The sequence below is a fragment of the Pteronotus mesoamericanus genome, unplaced genomic scaffold (assembly GCF_021234165.1).
Source record: "Pteronotus mesoamericanus isolate MK-2021 breed Mesoamerican mustached bat unplaced genomic scaffold, CSHL_Meso_final scaffold_99, whole genome shotgun sequence".
NCBI classification, from domain to species: Eukaryota; Metazoa; Chordata; class Mammalia; order Chiroptera; family Mormoopidae; genus Pteronotus; species Pteronotus mesoamericanus.
Genome location: NW_026555330.1, coordinates 6,215,487 through 6,233,958, shown reverse-complemented (window position 1 = coordinate 6,233,958; position 18,472 = coordinate 6,215,487).

The following is an 18,472-nucleotide window of genomic DNA, read 5'->3' as shown; positions in this document are numbered from 1 at the left end:
TGCTGGAGCACACCCCTTTCGTTAAAAAAAAGACTCAAAGTCACTCCTCACTCTTCCTTACTGGACACAAGTCAACACTAGGAGGTAGAGGTAAGAGTTAACATCTTAGATTCTCTCCCTTTGTACTCAGAGGCATTGAAGGACCAGTGATACACACAATGAAGGCACAGAATACAAAGAGAATTTATACAGCTAAACAGTGGCATACAAGGTGGGGGGCATATTTTATCACTGACATTGCTGGAATTGCCGGTGCATGGTGACAAGAAAAAGCAGACCAGCTTGTCCCTGACTTCATTATTGTTTGAAAACTCTCCATAGACAATGCACCTTCGCATTCCCTGCACCCAGCCCAGCACTCCAACTCTCTTGGTGCTGACCAGCTCTCTGCAGTTTTCTGTGTGAGCAGCGCACCTGTACTCTTGATCAACAGTCTTTGATTACCTGTGAAATGGTGTCCACAAGCCGGAGACTTTGTGATGGGGGAGGCATAAAGCTCATTTAGCCCACCTTCTCCCTTCGCAGTGGCGAGGCAAGGCGGGGCGGGGGGGGGGGGCAGGCACAGAGGTGCTGTGACTTGCCCAAGTTCCTGGCAGAGCAGGATCTTGGCCTCCAGTCCTCTGTGCTTCTGCACCCAGGACTGGCTCAGAGGGAGGCGCAGCCAGTCCCAGATTTGGCAGGTTATTTCTAGGTCCTTTCCCCAATTCAACCAAGAGCTTTCTCCTGTCTCCTGATGGCTCTGACATAGCACTGCGCCCTCTGCCCGGGCCCCAAGACAGCTGTCTTGGAGCAAGAGCAAGAACCCATCCCTAAAGTCTCCGAGCTGCATGCTCCATGGCCCCCTGGATTCTACTCTCAGACTGACCCCGCATCACCCAATGGAACACGCGAAAAACCATCCCCTGTCCAGGCACGTGGGCACGAGGGTCAGCGCTCCCTGCCGCTCTGACTGGGGAGGGTTTCCAGTTAGCCGTCCCACACAGCAGTCACCCCTCCACACCCTTCAGTGTGAACCCAGGGCTTCTCTAAAGCTCCAGCCACCCCAGCAACCTCAGGCCCTGGGGGCGCGGGGAGCTCAGGTGGGCCTTTCTGGGTCCTGTGGATGGATGTCTACAAGGTAAGGCAGTGGAAAACACTAGCCTACCCGTGACACAGCCCAGCTCCACAGTTTATTCTGCCGTCCTTCCCCAGCCCCGGTGACACTGAGCCTGGCATGATGGCCGCAGGGACTCCCAAGAACAAGCAGATTTAACCCCGGCTGGAGCAATTACTACAATGAATGAAGTAAATGAGCTGCCTGCCGCATCCACCAGCAAACGGTGACCTGGCGCATTCTGCGAGGGCGGGAGCTCTTTCCCACTCTCCATTAGTTTTAGATCATCCATGCTATTCTTCTTATCAGCCCAAGCCACTGAGGGTTCACCGCTGGTGCGGCTGAATCATTGCCCCAGTGACTTAGCCTTTTGATTAAAAACAGAACAAAAGAGCTTGTTAGTTCGCCATTGCTGATAGAATAGTCTCAGTGCCCTAGGAGGACATTCAAGGCTAGTCATAAACTGGCCCTAATCAACCTCACCACTTACACCATCCATCACCACCCTAAAGCCCCCATCTTCCTTCCCCACACCTCCACTTTCCATGTCTAACGCCTGCTCATCCTCAGAACTCAGCTCAAGTCACCTTCTCCAGAAAGTCTACCGTGATTGCATCGTAGGCCCCTTGTCTGAGCTCCCTTTCCTCCATTTTTGTCTTATCGCCCTGCTTTGGAATCACCTGTCTCTTCATTTCCTCCACTAGACTGTAAGCTCTAAGGGCGCTACTGCATGATAAGTGACTACGGACAAATCCTTGAACCTCCGAGTTTCAATTTCATCCTTTGTAATTGGAAATATAAATGGTACCTTCTCATAAGCCTGTTGGGAGGAGTATCTGAGCTAATGCATATGAAGCACTCAATGAATGTCTGCTATTGTTATGATCAGTGTTCAAGGTATAGACAAGGTTGATCGTTCTCGGTCTCCCCAGTGTCTTTCTAATGTCTAAGATACAACCAACAATTACTTATTGAGTAGGTTAATGTATGGATGTACTCCACCCAACCCTAACTATCTGCCACTTCCTAAACGCCCCATGCCTTTTATAACTCTTTGCTCTTACACACTCTGTCCGGAACACCTGTTCCCCGCCACCCCATCCTACCCTGTTCCACTTGCTAACTGGAAAATTCCTACTTATCCTTTGAGACCAAGAGGACATGTTGCCCCTTCTCTGCCTTCCTGCATTCCCTTAGAGCAAACTGATCTGAGCTTACAGAGCACTTGGTTCATTATACCAATTATCGTGCTCATGAGATTGTCTTGCAATCATTGTAATGTTAGCTTCTCTGTTGATCATCCTGTCTTTCCAAGGAGCTCCTGGGGAGCAGTGATCCATTGGTCCTTCTGCCCCCAGAGCCTGCATTGTGCTGGCAGACTGTAGGCACCGAATAGGCAAAGAAGAGATCCCCCAGCGAGTCCAGAGGTTGAGCCCAGTGCCACTGAGATGGAAGAAGACAAAAAGCGCATGACCTCTCCTGGGAAGTAGGGAAGCAGGCTGTGTGCTCACGGTAACATTGTCATTTCTTTACTTCTACTTACTGCAACAGTAGAGAAATAATTCAAAAGAGAAGAAACATCATCCACATCCCATTAAACTAATACAGCCACAGCTTTCATTTTTCCTTGTTCCCCTACAGTGCTTTATCTATATGCACGCATAATTTTACATAGTTGCACTCATAATAGACACACAATTTGGCATACCGTTTCTCTCTTACTTAACCATCTCTCATAAGCATTTTTCCAACTTACTGCACTGTCTACAAAATCATCTGTTCTGGCTGCATGATACTCCATTTGGTTGCTTCTAAATTACAACTATTAAATACAATACTATGCCAAGAATATTTTCACATAAAGCTTTTCTGCTTCTAAGTCGATGGCATTTTTCAACCATTTCTGCCAAAGACTTCAGAATTTTCCTGGAGGCTTGACAGAACACCTGACACTTTTTTTAAAAACTCCAGCAAACACAGAGTTAAGTCCCGGGGTCATTCAGGGCAGGAGCACTGAATAACAGCTCTGGGCCTCTGGGTGGCTTCAGATCCATCTGAGGATCTTGTAACAGTGTCGCTGTGCAGGCCCACCCAGGCCACCTGCATCAGGAGCCGGGAGTAAAGGAATAAAAGGTTTTAAAGGGCCTCCTGGGGACGGCAAGGCCGGTGAGAATCGCTGCTCTGGATTCTGCCAGGTCAGGGAATTAGCAAGAGTGCCATGGCCAACAGCCTGGCAGGTCCCCTTGTAGAACAGAGACTTCAATGTCACCTGCTGCGGTGGCCCCTCAAGCCCCGAGAAGGTAGTGATACACAGAAGGCTGACAGAGGCTCATGGGAGAAAACTGGCCATCATACACTGATTCATCCAGCAAGGGCTTGTTAAGCACCTCACCGAAAAAAGCTTCACCCCTGATGAAGTTATTCTAGTTGGAAATACCCACTGGCTTTCTCTATATTTCTGCTTAGATTTAAATAGACATCTTGAACTTGGCAGGTTCCAAACCAAACACCTGTTCAAACCAGATGTTCCAACAGTCTTCCTCATCTCGACTAATGGAAATTCCTACCTTCCAGCCGCTCAGGCCCAAGATCTTGGGATCATCCTGAGGATCCTTCTGGCGCATCCTACACGCTTTCTCTTCAAAATACGCCCGGAATCTAACCGCTGCTCACCACTCGCACCACCGCCGTGGCCCAAGCCGCCACCATCTCTTGCCTAGATCATCGCGATAGCCTCTGACATAGTCTCCCTAATCCACCTTTGCCCCTTGCAGACTTTTGCCACATAGCAACCAGAGTGGTCTTTTAAAAATATAAGTCAGATCATATCATTCATCTCTAAAACTCTCCATGTCTGTCCATCTCACTCCCATTGCGATGTAAATTTTGTGTCAGCTTGACTGGGCCACAGAGAGCCCAGACACTTGATTGAACAGCACTGAGGCGTGTCTGTGGGTCTTTCTGGATGGGATTGCCTTTTGGATGTGCAGATACTGGAGCAGACTGCCCTCCCTGATGTGGGTGGGCCTCATCAGCCAGCGGAAGGCCTTGAATGGGACGGAAAGGGGGAGTCAGCGGAAGCATCTCCTGCCTTGCTGCTGACCTTTGAACTCAAATTGAAACATTGGCTGTTCCTAGACCTCAAGCCCATGGGCTCACAGACTAAACCTTAAACTTGAGTCTCTAAGTTGATTATGGCAGATCTTGGAACTTCTCAGCCTTCATGATTGTATAAGTTAATTCCTTTTAATAAATCACAACCCACCTCTCTCTCTCTCCATATATATATGGAGAACCCTGACTAGTACACACAGTAAAATACCAAGTTCTTACCAAGACCTACAGGGCCTTACATGTCAAACCTCGGGTTTCCTCTCTGACCTCATGTCCTCCCCTCCCTTCGAGCACCTTGCCTCCACACTGTTGGTCTTGAATAAGTGAAACATGCTTCTGCCTCAGGACCTTTGCACCTGCTGTCCCCTCTGCCTGTTAAGTTCTCTCACTCCTTCGCTTCTGAAGTTTCTCTCTCAGTTCACTGACATCTTCTTAGAGAGCCCCGCCTTCGCGCGTGCACACGCACACAATGGCAACACATCCTGCAGGACATTCCTGCTTCAATTTTCTCTGTCACACTCCTGATTAAATATGGGTGTGTTTGCTGTCTTTTCCCACACTAAAATGATTCAGACAGGAGAAGACCCAGCTATATATTAGGTAGTGATAAGTTCTCTAAAGAAAAATAAATAGGGGAGGGGGATGGCGCATGGGACAGTGGCCAGCAAGGCCTCCCGAGGAAAGGAAGCTGGGGTGAGACCCAGGAGAAATGAGCGAGAGCCAGGACCAAGGCGGGACTGAGGCCGTGCGCACAGTGCCTCACCCGTACCCTTGTTGTTCTTCGCTTTTTAACGGATGTTAGAGAGAGAGGGAGGAGGAGAGAAGCACTGATTTGTTGTTCCACTTATGTAAGCATCTTTGGCTGATTCTTGCATGTGCCCTGAACCTGGATCAAGCCCCCAACCTTTGTGTATGGGGATGACTCTCCAACCAGCTGAGCGCCCGGCCAGGGCTTCCCTTTGTCATCCTACATTCAGGCAAAAGCCAACAACTGTTTTTCTGCAGGTGCAGACCGCTGGCAGCTGAAGGCTTCTCTCCACCTACACATGGGGCCTGCCCTTGGGCCCGGCTGGCTGCCCCCCTGAGAGCAGCGCTCCCCCAGTGCCAGCAGGGAGTTAGGGGTCAGGGCCCAGCTCCCTCCCCACCCCCTCCATGGGCCAGTGGGAGGCTTGCTCAGAGCCACCTCCCAGAGGCGCTGGTGGCGGGGCCTGGAAGCCTGCTCACTCACACCAGGCGCGGGTCTCCTTCCCAGTACCCGCCGGTGCTTCCAGCCTCACTGTCCCTGGACTTAAGGGCGTCAAGTCCTCATCTCAGGGTGCGGCTCCAGACAAAGCGCGCTCACCTCTTCCCCAGCGTGGCTTCTCAACCTTCCAACAGAGAAGGCCTCTGCTGGGGGACGCTGGGTTGGGGGTGAGGGGGTGGGGGCTGCAGGCCCTGGGCGGGAAGGTGCTCGGCTGTCTAGGGCCAGCTGGGGCCTCAGTACCCCACACCTCCCCCCACACAGTGCAGTGTGATATTTAAATCCTGTCGAGGTCCTGGGGGGAGGGGGTGGTAGGCCCCACAGGCCTGGGGGTGAATTTACAGAAGCAGATTAACCCAATCTGCATACTAAATAGCATGTAAATTATGTTATTTCAACCAGTAAATTTAGATACGTCCATGGGAATAAAAATGTATGACAATGATAAGATGTATGGTTGCCATAAAATAGCTAGCCCAAGCAAAATGTGCTAAAAGTGCTATGGAAATTCTCCAAGTTAAATGGGGGAAGCCCGCCCCAGCCCCAGGCCTCCAATGGAGAGGGGGTGGCTGACGGCTGCCCTGGGGCCCTCAGCGCTGTCCCCGGTTAGGGGGGGCCCTGCCTTTATAGGGGGTGTCCCTTAGAGACAGGGGCAGCGATCACTCTAGGATCCAGCAAAAATCCTTTCACAGTTAATAATGATGTTCCCTCTTGTGTTCTTCTCCTCTGATTCTTACAACCACCCCATGAGGTAGGTACCATGTCGAATCTCATTTTAATATGAGGACTCTGAGTCACAGGTGGCAGAACTGACCGTGGGCGGTCTGGCCCCAGAGCCTGCAGGTGTAGCCGGAGCACTCCCCGCCCCCACTGAATTGTCCGGCTGAAAGGAACTTTGAGGAGTAATTTATTTCAACCTCTCACTTTATAGATAAGGAAACTGAGGCCAAACAGACATGGGGACTTGCCAAGGTAAATGGCAGAACCCAGATTCTGTCCCGGGATGTCCAACACAGCCAGGCCCAGTGGCCCCACCTCCCGAATGTCGAATGTCGCAGGGGCTGGAAGCAGGGCCTCTGCGAGCCTGTCTCCTCTTTCCCTGCGGCCTCTGGTCCCAGGGGGCAGGTCTGCCTTGGGTAGATCTGCATAGGGCGGAGCCCGGGAAGTTTAGTTCCTGTTTTCAGATGGTTTCTCTCGCAGCCAGAACACCCTGCCCTTCCTTTCCAGGTGACAGAACTCGGCGGAACACATAGTAGCTGTGCCCTGGTCAGTGTGGCTCATTTGGTTGGGCGTCTTCCACAAAGGTAAAGGTTGCAGGTTTGACCCCCGGTCAGTGCACATGCCTGGGTCGTGGATTCGGTTGCAGATTCGGTCCCCGGTCGGGGCATGTGTGAGAAGCAACCAATTGATGTTTCTCACATCAATGTTTCTCTCCCTCTTTCTCCCTCCTTTTCCCTCTCTCTAACAATAAATAGAATCTTTTATAAAGAACATATATCAGCTGTCACCTCTATGTCTAGCTCCCCCTTCCAAGTGGCTCGACTCTGTTGCTTGGCTGAGTCAGCACAGTCCCCAAAAGCCAGACTTCTGTCCAGTGTGCATTCTGTTGCGAAGGGATCAGCCCAGGGAGGAGTGGGCTGCATCCAGTGGAGGCACCGCTGTGTCCAGACACCCAAACAATGTCTGCGGGCCCCACTCTCGGGGAGGTCCTCTGCCATGTGGTGGACGAGGACACCCTGAAGCCTGCATTCTGAGGCCCAGCCACGCAGAGGGAAAAGGGCCCTCTTCCAGGGCCGTTGACACACACAGCAGGATTCAGGGAGCACCTGCTATGGTCAGATACGGGGACACTGCCGTGGATGAAGCAAATGGAAATCTTGTGCTCTTGCTATGGAATAGACACCCTGTTAGAGGCAGGGTGGGAATGAGTTAAAAAAAAAAACAACATAAGGACGTGCAGTATGTGTATGTTATATGGTGATGATTGCAGAGAAAATAAAATGGAAGGGGGATAGGACTGCTGAGTGGTATGTTATTAAATTGGAGGGAGGGGGCAGGGAAGGCTTCACTTGAGCAGAGAGCAAGGAGGCAAGAGAGTGAGCCAGGTGGGCATCTGAAGGAAGAACATGACAGGCTGGGAGTGCGGTCGGCAGGTCGGGTGGGCGGAAAACAGATCAGTGGGGGCAGAGCAGAATGAGAAAAGAGAGACAATGGGGTCAGAGGAACAGCAGCAGGCATGGGACATTTTCGGTATGATGGCCTCAGAGAGAGAGAGAGAGAGAGAGAGAAGCAGGTTGTCGCTGGAAGGTTTGGGGCAAAGGAATGACATGATTGGATTTACACAGCCCCTCGTCCTGGGCTGTGTTGGGGACCTGATGGTGGCGGGGTGGTGGGGCAGGGTGGTGGCGTGAACTGGACCGAGGAGACTTCGCAGTAATCCAGGGAGGGGTGGTGTGGCTTCAGCTAGAATGGAAGCAGTGACAAGATTCTGGATGTAGTTTGCAATGAAGCCAATGTGACTTCCTCATAGATCTTCTGTGACTTGACAGAAAAGTGTCAAGAATGACTCCAAGATTTCATGCCTGAGCAACAGGAATGATGGAATTGTCATCAACCGAGAGGGGGAGACTAAGGAAGGCAGGTTTGAGGGGGAACCTACCCCACAGAAGGAACAAGCAGGGAAAAGCCACTGCTACTCGAAGGGCTCCAGCCCACATCTAGATGGATTGCTGCACCGGACAGGCGGGGTACTCTGATTGGCCAGCCTGGTCACGTGACAGTGGAGGGAGGCAGGACAGCTTACAGGACCGCCCCTTTAAGACCCTACGGGGTGGGAAGGCCTCGACTCCTCCAGGGGAGGGTTGCTGGGTGTGTCTTCCACAAAGAGAAATGAGGGAGAGGCGCTAAATGGCTTATCCAAAGTCACAGTTTCCAGGAACTAGGCTCCTTCCCATTTGCTCACATGCACAAAACCTGGTTGACTACAAACCGAGTCCCATCACCTGATATCAGAAGAGCCCGCGTGGCACACAGTGGAATGAGGTCAGGTGGGCAAAATCCACCCCCTGGCACCAGATGGGGGCACACTGGTCAAGTTCTCCAGGCCTGGCACGGTGCCAGGCACCCAGTAGGTGCCCTCAAAGAGTTTGCTGAACGAATGACAAAGGAACTGGAACCCCTGCTGAGCAAGACACTGGAAACAGGAGTCTCGCTCAACCTCTTCTCAGGCTGCAGAGAGATATAGGCCATGGTCCTTGCTCTGACCCCACCCCAACCCACAAAAAAATTCTCTGAACAAACTCCAGACACAGAGGACGTCCTGTCGGTCTCCTCCTCAGGGGAAGGGAGGGCCGGGGAGCCATGGTACTGAGGGGCCTTGGTGCCCACTTAGTTTCCAGAGTAGGTGTGTAGCCTCGGTCTGGGAGGGAGCCAGGTAAGGCAGCCAGCCTGGCCAGCGGGGTCACGCTCCACCCCCAGACACACACCCCGGGCCTGCAGCAGCTTCCCGCAGGCTCAGAAGCAACCGCTGGCCCTGGGCCAAACTTCTCTTTGTATTTTCCAAGTAGATAAAAAGTGTGACTTTTTAAATTCTATTTGCAAAACAAATAGAACTAGAGCTTCATGCTTCAGGGTCACACATCCCATTTCATCTTCTTTTGAAGATGATTCTATAACATTTCTGCTATGATTTCCTTCCCTTCCAGGGAGTTGAGGGACGCCTGCCACTTGCGACGTGGGACTTCATAAAGGGGTCCAATGCAAGGAAGGAGGAATCACAGTTTTGCCTGGAGCTAGACCTAAAGAAAGCCTCCCGTCCTAGAGGGAGACCGCATGGCAGACACAGACAAGTTGGGGGTCAGAACAAGTGAAAGGACAAAGATTCTGACACAGGGTCAAAGTTCAAACCTCAAGGAGACCGCATAGGAGCTTGCAACACAGGACAGTGTCACCGCCAGCCCCACGCCTCCCCTGTAAGACAGGAATAGTGCTCCCCTCCTCCAGGGGTGGCAACAGAGAGGCACTTCGTGCACTAGGGCTGTGGGCACCAACACCGCGCCTGCTCTGTCGTAGGTGCCCTCGCACCTTCCACTTTCTCGTCCCTGGAGGGAGGCTCTTGCTCTTCCCTGGCCGACCAGGCGCAGGGAAACAGCAGCAGGCAGCCCCCTCCCCACCGCCGTGTGGTCTCCCGCCTGGCAGCTCGGCCCAGAGGAGACGCTGCCAGTTCATCCGGCTGCTCAGAGGCCCCTCCGAGCTGGCCCCATTTCCAGAATCAGCTGAGGGCCCCTCGAGGGAGAAAGAGCCTCCAGGAGGCTGAAAAGAAAGCTCACGCAAAGCTTTGAAGCCCGCCATGACACTGGATCCGCTCCTCCTCCTCGCTGGAGGGGAGATACAAAGAGAATCCGTGATGAGCCAATGAGGGACAGCCAAGAGCCAGGGCTTGCATCAACAGCTTAATTCTCGGCTTTCTTGTCAGCCCTGATGGCCTGCAGCGAGGATAATTTGAAATGAGGAATGTTTTTCAAGGAGGAGCAAGAGTCCCTCATCTGAAACTAATTTCTGGTCCAAAATTGTGCTGCAGAAGTTGCTTAGAAGCTACGGATTAAGTTGTGCTTAAAAACACAGCCAACTCTTGCTTATCCACACCCATGGATAATCCAAAAACAACAGATACCGCAGATAATTTCTGTTTGGTTTCATAATGCGGGGTTCGTCCCTGCACCGCCAACTCTCAACAACATTTTTTGTTTGCGTTTAAATGTCTATAGGGCACAGGGCAGGGAGTGAGGGGATCTATAACCCTCCGTTACCTGCAAAACAACCAACTGTTCAACGCCATGCCCTGCAATGCGGGCGCTGCCTGGGTGGCGTTCATAAAGGAAAACACAGCACAGGGGAGCGAAGAAGGAAGGGAGAAGGAAGGAAAACTGTTGGATTTTTGTACTTGTCACACTCAGGCCAGGGAGAGGTGGTTAAAGAGCACAGCTGTGGAGTCAGGCTGCCCGAGTTCAAATCCCAGCTGTCTCTGACTAGGTGTGACTTGGAGCGTTTTAACCTCCTCAGCCTCAGTTTTCTCATCTGTAAATTGGGGTTCATGACCGTAGCAATGTTATCAGGTTGCCATGAAGATTGAGATCAGCCCTGGCAGGTGTGGCTCAGTGGACTGAGCACCAGCCTGCGAACCAAAGGGTCACTGGTTCGATTCCCAGCCAGGGCACATGCCTGGGTTGTGGGCCAGGTCCCCAGTAGGGGGCGCATGAGAGACAACCACACACAGATGTTTCCCTCCTCTCCCTCTCTTTCCCTCTCTAAAAGGGGGAAGAAAAAAAAAAAAAAGGAGATCATCTGTGTGATGTGTTTGGCACAGGACATGGCACACAGGAAGCAGTCAACGGACATAAATTAACACCAGTAAATGTTAGTCACAACCAGCTCCCAGCAATCTGGGCAACTGGTGCTCAGTGACATCTTGGGGGAACTCAGTGAAGAACCACAGCGACTGTGGGCAGTGTGCAGCTGCGCAGCCCTTCCGAGGCCCCGGAGTGCAGGGGGCGCAGGTTTGCGGGGAGGACGCGCTGAGCGGGGAGCCCAGGACAGCTGTCAGCTCCTCTGTGTGCTCAGCAAACAAGTCTACCATCCAATCTCAGTTGTCCTGCCTAATGGGGTGAAGCGATTATGATTCATGGAAAATGGGCCTTTAGCAGCTGGGCTTAAGAACCAATGGCAAAGCAAACACTATCTTAGGAGAGAGGCCCAGATGTGCCAGGAGGGACCTAGGGGGCAAGGACTCCGCCCCCGAAGCTGCCACATGGGAAAGGGGAGGTCAGAAGACCCTTAGTCCACCAGGTATGGGTCTGAGAAGAGGGAAATGGAAGTGGGGAGCACGGAACCCCAAGGCAGACAGCAGAGAGTGCAGACACCGGGAGGACGTCCCAGAGCCCAGAGTCCCAGAGCCCGTCCCAGCCGTCTCCTGCCCTTGAGGATCCCACACCAACTGCATCAGGTCAAGGGCGGGTTTCGGACAACACCTACCTCCAGCTCCGGTACCCAACAATAATACTCATAGTAACAACAGTAACAGCTTCTTATGAAGCAGGTACTGTGCTAGGCTTTTTACACGAATGATCCTGTTTGATCCTCACAAGCTTCATGAGGAAAGTTATTATTTTTGTCCCCATGTTAAAGATGAGGAAATGAGTCTCTAACTGTAAAGAAAATGCTTTAAGTCAATTAACAAGTGGGTAATCTGGAGTTTGAACAGAAGTCCTTATAATTCCAAAGTCCCTGTTTTAACCACTCTGCTGGGCCAGTTGCTTCCAGTGGAACAAGCTCAGATGCTTGATGTGTGAAGGGGGGAATTTCTGGACAGAACTTCTGTCGGAAACCTCGGCAAGAACATGACCAGAGTGGGAGCTGCCGCTTCCGCGTCCTGCGTAGCTGACCACCCAGCTCAGGAGGCCAGGCTGGAAGATGACAGCCATGAAGAGAACGGTGATGATTTTCTTTGTACACTTTTACAGCAAGGGGCCCCGCCGCTCCCTCCTGCTTCCTGGTGCCCTGGGGGGTGGATGCCACATGGATGCTCGGCGCTCAGCCTTGCCCTGCAGCCCCGTCCGGGCCTCAGCCCTCAGCCCGTCTGCCTCCAGCCGTTCTGCGCCGGTACCGGCACTCAGGGGCTTTGGGTCTCGAGCCCGCTCGGGGCCGCCCTCGACCTCAGGGGAGAAGTGTGCTGAGGCGTCTCCTGCTAACAGGGTTTCTGACTGCTCTCCCCCCTCCTTTCCCCCACGCTCTCTGCCCTCAGCACACGGGGACGGGCAGAGAGGGCTGAACCAAGCTGGGCCCAGTTGTCCCGTGTGAGAAAAATCCCTGCTGGGCTGATCACGCACCTCCACCTCGCTCCGCTAGCTCAGCCCTCCCAGCTCCTAGCTGCAGAGCCAGAACTGCTTGCTCAGCAGGCTGTTTTCTGAATTTGTCCTCCACCCTCTGTCCCTCATCCCCACCTCGCCTGACCCATCTCCCTGTACTGGGTCTCTGTTTCTCTCTGCATTCACCCTGCCTCTCAGCCAGCCACCAGGTGGCCCTCCCTGCCCTACCCCGCCCCACGCAGCAGGAAGGGACCTTGCAGGTTGCGACCTCCAACCCTGTAGTTGCAAAGGTGAAGGGACTGAGGCCAGAGGGCCGGCTGTCCCAGTCACACGGCTGCTTAAAGGCAGAGTTCGGGCTGTGCCCCAGGGCTCCTGACTCCTTTTTCAGTAGAGGGAGGGAAGCTTGCTAAGACCAGGAGCAAGTGCGCGCCCAGGGCCTGGGGCAGGACTGTGTGCCCAGGGGCCTCCGAGCGGGGGTGGCCCACCGCCAGGCTGTCCCGGCTCGCCCTGCCTTCCCTCTGGCTGGCAGTGGCAAAATGAACTAAACCATGACTGATGGCCTCATGAAACCCTGGGATCCAGGAATCGTTTCTATCCGTTTTCCCCAATATGAAGAGAAGCTCCTGAGACTCAAGCATAAATCAGGAGGTGGACTTTGTAGCCAATGAGAACTTCAGCCCAAAGAAACACGTTGTGTGTAATGAGCCGCGGCTCCCAGAGGCCACCCCGCTGCCCCCAGCGCGCGCCAGCACCCGCGGCCCGCTGGCTTTGGGTCTCCGAGCACTTGGATCTCTGAGCGACGAATTTCCCCTCATCAGAGAGTCATTGCCCCTGGCTCCCCTCACTTCTAATCAACAAGCCAAGGTATTAGTTCCTGGGAGCGTGATTGATTTCCAGGGACTTAGAACTTAATTACATTTTTGCAAAATCTGTTTGGAATCCTCAGAGAAGCGAGACACTTTCTGTTCCTTGAACTCACATGCAGGAGGGCTTCCGGCGTCGCGGATATTCCATTCATCCGTCCTCGGGCTAAGGGAGGGCCATGCTGTGGCTGTCAGTTCTCATCTTTCCTCACCCAGGATCCCCAGCCCCTGAGTTTGGCCCGAGGAACCTGGCTCCTCACGCAGAAGAGTGTCTCACGCAGTCCCCCTGCCTCCAGCAGTCCCCCCGTGACTGCAATGCAGGTCCACGTGCCCCACCCCCACCCCGACCAGCACAGGCCCCTTCTGCCGGCCTCCCCTGCCCGTCAAGCGGCCCAGGCCCCTGGCTCCAGCCTCAGCCTCAGGAGGTAGCCCTTGCACTATTCTAATCATTGCCACCATCATCACCATAAATAACTACCACTTACTGAGCAGTAACCGTAAGATACTTTCCACACATCAGTTCATTCCATCCTCACAAGAAACCTAAAGTTGACCTTAACCTCCCCACTGACCAAAAAGGAAAAAGGGTGCTCAGAGTTTAGCCAAGGGGATGGAACTAGAAGTGGCCGCACTGGGCTTTAAGCAGCCCCCCATCCTTCTGGAAAATTACCTCCGTGGCCAGGCCAGCACATCCTCTGACGCTCTGATGACTGGCTCCGTCCCCTGCCTCTGCAGGGCCACCTGGCCTGTGACTGCATGTCCCCTGAAGGCCTGCACCCTTTCCCCAGGCCTGATGGCTCTCAAAGGCACCTGACAGCATACTAAGCAAATGGGCAAAAAGACAACTTTTCTGTAAGTATGAAATGACATCAAAATTAAAAGCTTAAATGAGTAGATAGAGTTCTGGTTCGATGTGTCTGTTTATAGTTTTGCCATCGTAGTCTGCATTGTTCCTTTTGCATGTCATACATTAATGACTGAAAGCTCAAGCATAATTTTAGTAACATCTATACAATGAAGCCACATGAGATTGCTTTAGAGATAACAGTGCTATAAATAAATAAGTGCTGTCATAAACAAGGTGGGCAGAAGGTACTTGATGACAAGCACGTGTTTCTCTGGCATCTGAGAAGCCCACAAGCTGGGTCCCTTATCTGTCTGCTGAGCCCACCTGTCAGGAAGCCTCTCATCAGACCCGTCAGCTTCCTGGCCCACAGCCTCCCCCACGCTGACTGCTCACCTGGGCCATGGCTTCCTGCCATTCTGGCGCTTTCTCAGAGCCATTTACCCCCGACCTGGGTCTAGTCCAGGCTCTGCCCAAGCCTGCAGGGTCCCATTATGTCCCGGGATGTCTCTCAGGCACTGGACTGGTACGAGTAGCCCAGAGCAAAGAGAGTATGAACCCGGGGGGATCCGCTCTCCCTGCTGCTTGTCTGCCTTCCTTCATGGGCCCAGAGCTTCTACAGTATCAGGTAGGATGCAGGCTCATTGGTGGGTCTTGTTCACAGACTCAGCTTTTTAATCCTGGATAGCCTTCAGTGGAATTTCAAATCTGGAAGCTTCTTATGGGTCGTGGGTATGGGTAGAGAAGCACAGATTTTGAGGGCATGATAGAGAAAGAGGTTCTATATTTTTGGAAATAGATTTACACACTCAGGTCTTTCTAACGTGGTGCAGAACCATAGGTGAATTCCAATCTACTTGCTGAATGTCTGGCTTAGTGACATGCGCTGCAAGTGTTACAGAAAGACAGGACATGTTAGTGAATCTGAGCAGTGCAATGAGGGACCCGGGACGCCGCCACGTCACGGGCAGCCTGGGACTGCCCACCCATTCCCATTGCGGGAGAGATGCAGTGCCGAACCCAAAACCTCTGTCTTCAGACACCCTCAGGGGGCCAGTGAGCCTGACCCCTGGGAATATGTGGCTCTACCCCAGCCCTTCCTGGGGCAGCCCTGCCCCTTCCCCTGCCCCGGCCCGCATCCAGGCCACTGCGCCAGGTCAGGGGTATCCTGGCTCGCCAGCACCTGGGGCCACCTTCAGGGCATGTGCTAGAGCTCATGAGAAGCAGGTCTCCTCCTGCTGCAGGCATTCCTGAAGACACATGCTATTTTGAGGGCCACCAAGTCATTGCTGGAAAGAGGAAGTGACGGTGAGGATTGAGGAAGAAAAGGAGGAGAATCCTCATCTACAGAAATTTCCAAACCTTTCAGTGAGGGCAAGGAGAGCCACCCTCCGTCTCCTCCCCCGCAGCCCCTGGGGCCTGGGAGCCGTGGAGCAGCCTGAGGGCCAAAAGCTCAGAGGAAGGAGGACCTGGCGCCCTGAAAGGAACAACCTGATGGAGCTTCTCCCTGGACCAAGGTGGCCCCCAAGGTGGGGCGTGGCCAGGGGCAGGCAGAGGCGGTCCCCGCCCTTGCCCCTCACCCCCACCCCGGACAGGGGAAAAGAAAGAGGCAAAGCCCTGGCGGAGAAGGAAGGGACACAAGATCCTGTTTTCTTCATTGAGAAAGTCGCCCGAATGATCAAGCAGGTCCAGTAAAAACTGTCTGAACAGTTCAAAACAGATGCGAATTCTGCAGAGTCGTGTTGGGCGGGGTGGGGCTGAGAAGACACATTTATAAAACATCAAAAGGAAAATTCCAGTAGCTGCTCACAGCCCTCAGACTCGGCTCCTATTTGAATTTCTTTCCAAAGGCACATCTCTAGCACCTCGTGCATGTGAAAGCCGAAATGGAGACCCCCTTGGTCAACCAGCCCAGGCACCTCAGTGATGTCAACCATGGCCCCGGGGCGGGGGGGGCGGGGCGGGAAGGCTGAGGCACTCACAGAACAGATGTCTTGTTTACCCATTTGCTTTTGGACATGCACAATGGTAACACATTCAGTCCCTCAGCTAACAGTTATCGATTACTTCAGGCCAGACGTAAGCCTGAGTGTGGATGTGTAGTGATTAAGACGTGGCCCCCTGGGCCCAAGGGGCCCATGACTAATGGGAGAGATGGACTTAGAAACAACTAACCACCGATACACACAGAGGCAGGATTGAGGGGGTCTTGGCGGATGTGACATTTCTCCTGTGACAATCTGCTCATCAGAGGAGAGGTGAGCATTCTCCAAACAGAAAAGAGAAACAAGGACTCTTTAGGCAGAGGGGACAGGTCCAGTCAAGGCAAGACGATGGGAGAGAGTCTGACCGGCTGGTTTGATTGGAGTGTGGAGTACACGGGGCCTGGAGGGGTAACTAATGATCAAGCATCATAAACAATCATTTACTGGGCACAGAGGCACCACGATGACCTACTGACACTCCACCCAAATGTCTCTAGTCACAGTCAGCCCTTCCCTTGGGCAGTCGTATTGGAAAGAGCATCCGGCCTTTTACCGGATTCCTGAAAGGATCGTTAGGATATTTTGCCAAAGATTCAATCTCTTTCCTGAAGCTGTTCTCAGATCAGAGATTTGCCAGGGTGCACCAGACCCTGGACTCTCCTCCCCACCCCCAGTCCCGGGGCTGCACTCTCACTAGACCTGATGCCCCTCGGACCCGTCCCTGCTCTTCCTTTGCTCTGTGCTGTGCTGCCCTGGGGACTGGGACATGGGCCCTGCAGGGGGCAGCTCCCCGGCTTCCTGCTGGGCTCACCCGTGGGAGAAGGCGTCAGGAGAGCCGTGGGCAGGAGGCAGGAGGAGCCAGGGACTTCCTCTCTCTCGCTCTCTGCCTCATGGGGTCTCTGCGGCAGCTGTGACCCCTCCCTGCCTCCAGCTCCCACCAGACAAGTGCGCTTGAGTTCAAGGTCTCCCTGAACACATCCACCATGGTTCCAGCTTCCACCAGATGGCCCCAACCTGCAGGTGCAGGCGACAACTTAGCCTCTTTTGTCTCCCCCGTCTGAGGGTAGTGGTGTCTTCCCAGCATCGCTGTGTGGCCACACCATCTCTCTGGCTTCCCTGCTCTTCTGTTCTCAGTTTCTTGTACTAAATCCTTCCCCCATAAACACTTGAAGTAGCCTCTCTATTTTCCAGCCTGGACCCCGACTAACACAGAGACAGTGTTTTCTTTGTCTTTGAGTCTCCCATAACACCTGGCACAGTGACTTTTCTGAGTTTTTACTGGATGGACAGATGGACAGGTGGTGGGTTAGATAGATAACTGGTGGTATGATTTGTAAACAAAAGGGGTGATGGCTGTTCATGATTTCAAGGGAATGTTTTAATTTTGTGAAAATAAAGAAGTGACTCCTAAGAGAACTACTAAGAAGATGACTCCAAGAGATTCTTCAGAGTGGCCAGGGGTCGGGACAGCTGTACGCCCATGGTCAAGCCACAAGAGAATCCCGCAGCAGGAAAAGCACCTGGTCCAGTTTACTCCTTGCTGTGTCTGAACTGAGTCACTCCTCCCTCGCTCTTTCTGAGTCGTTTCCTACCCGGGCAGAGGCCAAGGGGGACGGTGTATTAGTGGCAAATGGCCCTAATTTTCATCTGGCAGGCACTTCCATCCCATTTATTATGCCCGAGTCTCTGCAAAGTAAAGGAGATATAATGGAAGGAACTTCATCACCATTGATTCTCACTTGAAGAAGCTGCCAGATGGCTACAGTTCTAGGCTGGAAAGAACCGAATTGGCCAGACAACAGTCGTCTTCGGGGTTCTTGGGGATTTTCAATAATTACATTCTCAGAATCCTCCATCCTCCTTCTGAGTATATTGCCTTGAATAATTAACAAGTCAGAGGCCAAGCCTCTCCAAGGCCACTTTGTCTATCCCCTGAGAAGCAGGGTTATACCAAAGGATGCAAAAGAGATTTTCCCAACTCAACTATTGACAGTGTGGTGTAGGGGAGCACCGAGCATCCCACTCCTGGTCCTGCCGCGGAGCTGCTGAGTGTTCACAGAAAAGGCAGTATCCTTCCACAAGCCTAAGGCAGGTCGTCTCGCGTCTTCCTCACAGATTTTTGGAAAAACAGATGAGATGTTTGTGAAAGAAAACTGGAAAGCTCGCCCTGGCCAGTGTGGCTCAGTTGGTTAGAGCATCGTCCCATGCATCAAAAGGTTGCTGGTTCGATCCCTGGTCATGGCACGTGCCTAGGTTGGGGATTGAATCCCGAATCAGGGCACATATAGGAGGCAACCAATCGATGTTTTTCTCTCACATCAATGTCTCTCTCTCTTTCTCTCCCTCCCAAGCCTCCCACATTCTCCTCCGCCCCCTCAAAATCAATGGATATATCCTCAAGTAAGAATTTTTTTTAAAAAGGAAAAAGAAATCATAAAGCTCAACACCACAAGGCTGTTGGTTCTACAGT